This window comes from Schistocerca cancellata, chromosome 10 (genome assembly GCF_023864275.1).
Source record: "Schistocerca cancellata isolate TAMUIC-IGC-003103 chromosome 10, iqSchCanc2.1, whole genome shotgun sequence".
Classification (NCBI taxonomy): Eukaryota; Metazoa; Arthropoda; class Insecta; order Orthoptera; family Acrididae; genus Schistocerca; species Schistocerca cancellata.
In genome coordinates this window covers 176,526,695-176,530,630 of record NC_064635.1, presented here as the reverse complement: position 1 = coordinate 176,530,630, position 3,936 = coordinate 176,526,695, and positions in this window count along the sequence as shown.

Sequence of the window (3,936 nt, the reverse complement as noted above, 5' to 3'; positions counted from 1 at the left end):
GGTACGTCCACCCGGCCTCCCGCAAGCCCACTATACGCCCTCGCTCAAAGTCCGTCAACTGCACATACGGTTCACGTCCACGCTGTCGCGGCGTGCTACCAGTGTTAAAGACTGCGATGGAGCTCCGTATGCCACGGCAAACTGGCTGACACTGACGGCGGCGGTGCACAAATGCTGCGCAGCTAGCGCCATTCGACGGCCAACACCGCGGTTCCTGGTGTGTCCGCTGTGCCGTGCGTGTGATCATTGCTTGTACAGCCCTCTCGCAGTGTCCGGAGCAAGTATGGTGGGTCTGACACACCGGTGTCAATGTGTTCTTTTTTCCATTTCCAGGAGTGTAGGTCAACGGCGCCTAGATCGCCGGATTCATTCTTCGGTAGTTTCTCCTTGTAGGGTGAGCGTCACACATTGTCTGCCAAAGTCCATGCACGCCTGATACGCACAGAGGAAATCAATTCCTAGGATCATTTCGACTGCAAGCGACGGAATGACGAGGAAAACTCCAGAGAAAGAGTATGACTGGCAGGTGAAATCTAATTGTACCTGTCGTCTGACATCGACACATTTGTCTCTTATTGCACCGCGTACTTTTGTGCGTTGTAATGGCAGTGACAGTCACGCGCGGTAGCGTGCGGACATTTGCCACGGTTTTACCTGCTCCGAAGGGTCGGGGCCCTTGTCTCCCCCTCCTCCTCCTCCTCTTCCTCACTCGCCACCCGACCCGCAGTAAAGGTACTTACTGAGCCTTTCCGCTGCTTTTCTTAACATAGGACCAGAATCTCTATGGATTTTTCGCCACATTTCTAGAGAGAGTTTCGTTGTGGAATCTATTAAATGCATCTCGCATTGAAATCCGCACCAAATTTCGAGCCTCAGTAAAACTTCGCCAATCTTGAAGATTTTGCGCTCGTATAATTATACGTGCCTTTTTCGGTGCTCCTGCAACAGCTTTCTGTCGTGTTTTGTGTACCATGGCGGATCAGTTCCGTCTGATATTAATGTATTTGGTATGAATCTCTCGAGTGCTGTTGATACTATTTCTTTGAACTTAAGCCACATATGGTCTTCACTTACATAGTTTGGAAGGATTGGAGACTGTCTCTTAGAAAGACGTCAACCGAAGTTTTGGTTGTTTTTATAAATACATACATTCCGCGTTTAGTTTTCGTGAATTTCTTAGTTACGGAATTGAACCTCGCTACGACTGTGTGTTCACTAATTCCTGTACCCGTCATGATGCTCAGGATTATTTGTGGCTAAGAGGTCAAGTGTGTTTTCGTAACCATTTACAATTTGAATGGCCTCGTGAACTAATTGTTCAAAATAATTTTATAAAAAGCATTTACAACAATTATGGAAGTTGCTTTCTATCTACAGTAGGGTCTGAAAATGTATTTTTGTCGACATACGGAAGGTAGATTGAAGTCACTGCCAACTATAATTGTATGAGTAGGGTACCTATTTGCGATGAGACTCGAGTTTTCTTTGAAATGTTCAGCAACTGTTTCATCTGAGACCGGGGGTTGGTAAAAGGAGCCAGTTATTAATTTATTCCGGTTGTCGAATATAACCTCTGCCCATACTAACTCACAAGAACTATCTGCTCCAATGTCGCTTGTGAGCTGGAACACACATTACATTATTTTTCCTTAAGTTCTGCTTCTTCTTTCTGTTGTAGTGGAGATCTACATCTACAATTACGGCTTTTCCCTCCAAAATCTAAGATGCTTACTCTGTGACCCTGTAAATACCAGAGCTAAACAATGTAGAACAACAACGTACGGTACAAGGATAGCATTCTGTATTACTTCATTTCCTTATTTCTAACATTTTAAAATTGTACGTCGACTTTAGATGACATGTCAATCATAGATGTTCTTATCTCTGTTTATGAACGTACTTTCAGTCATGTTTTGAACATTGTCCCGCTACACTTTATTAACTAATGTTTCGCCGCAAGGGTTATCGCATTTTAGAGAGTAAATTAATATGGAGTATGTCGTTCTTCTTTTCAGTCATTCAGATACCCATTTCTTCTTTCCTTATTGTCTTTTGGGCATGCAGTTGTAGCAATTAAAGAAGGCACAAATGCAGCGATCAAAAAGAAATGGTTAGCGTACATTCGCATTCTCTTTACATCGTTCCTTTCTTGTTGCTCCCATGGCGATGGACTGTTTCTATCGCAATCAGTAAGCGTGAAAGGAAGCTACCGTAGAGACAGAGGGATCTATATTTATACTTGGCAGAACTAATTGCATACTGACATAATCGTCGGAATTGCTTTCGTTTCCCAAAAGATACAAATATTTCGATATCGGAAAACAAGCTCTGTATTTGGCCAAGATGTCGAAGAAGAAGGTCCCTTACGTACTATATCGAGTAAGATGTGGAGACGGCGGTTTGAAAGCGGACAGAAGAAGTACGAGGAAGGACGTCCCTTACCTGAGGGATCACTACCTGGCAAAGGGGCAAGTGTGGCAAATGTCCTGCGTGGCAAATGTCCGGCATTCCGCGCTACACTTTCGTAATACGTTGGTTGGTTGGTTTGGAGAATGAAAGGGACCAGACTGCTACGGTCATCGGTCCCTTTTTCCAAATACAAAGAACACCCTCAGAGAATAAAAACGAGGAAGAGAATAGATCACAGACGATACAGAACAAGAGAAACTGAGACAAAGACAAGACAAAACGAACTAAAACCACACAGAGTGTGACAGTGGTTGGCCGACCATAGAAATAAAAAAGGAAAAGCCAACCACTTAGAAACACATTAAAAAATCAGTTTAAAATCATAGGCCAAATGCCAGAATCAGCACAAAACAATAAAATAAAACAGAAACACTCAGATTAAATGATAAAATCCCCCTGCCCGAATAAAACGTAAAACTAAGTCAGCCATAGTGGAGTCGTCTGTTAAAAGGGCAGGGAGCGTATCAGGCAGCGCAAATGTCTGCCTGACCACAGCTAAAAGGGGGCAGGCCATCAAAATGTGGGCCACTGTCAAAGCTGCCCCACATCGACATAGAGGAGGGTCCTCCCGGCGCAGTAAATAACTGTGTGTCAGCCGGGAGTGGCCAATGCGGAGCCGGCAAAGAACTACTGAGTCCCTGCGAGTGGCTCGCAGGGATGACCGCCACACAGCCGTCGTCTCCTTGACATCACGGAGTTTATTGCGCGTTGTCAGTTCGCGCCATTCATCGTCCCATAGCGCCATGATTTTGCGGCGGAAGACTGCCCGCAAATCAGTCTCTGGGAGGCCAACGTCCAGAGATGGCTTACTGGCGGCCTCTTTCGCCAGGCGGTCAACATGTTCGTTACCCGGGATACCGACATGACCGGGGGTCCACACAAAGACCACAGAGCGGCCGCAACGGGCAAGAGTATGCAGAGACTCTTGGATAGCCATCTCCAGACGAGAACGAGGGAAACACTGGTCGAGAGCTCGTAAACCGCTCAGGAAATCGCTACAGATAACGAAGGACTCACCTGAGCAGGAGCGGATATACTCTAGTGCACGAGAGATGGCGACCAGCTCAGCAGTGTAAACGCTGCAGCCATCCTGCAAGGAACGTTGTTCGGAATGGTCCCCTAGAGTGAGCGCATACCCGACACGACCAGCAACCATCGAACCGTTTCGTAATACGTCCTCACGTGTTACCGAGACCTGGCTGCCCGAGCCTAGCACGGACGGTACGGTAATCGTATTTACACAGACGTGAACCACCGTACATTTTACTGCTACAATCTCGTCCTCCTCTTCGAGTGAAGTATCTCGGAGGTCCTCAAAACTTATAAAGAAAATGCCGGCTCCGTTTCCGTCTGTGTTTTTGGTGTTCACCGTGCCCTCATTGCTGGGTACTTGTGCTGGGGCCCTGCCTTTCCTCATTGTGACGAGGATCTGGCGGCCGTATTTCCACTATTTCTGCCGCGCGTCTG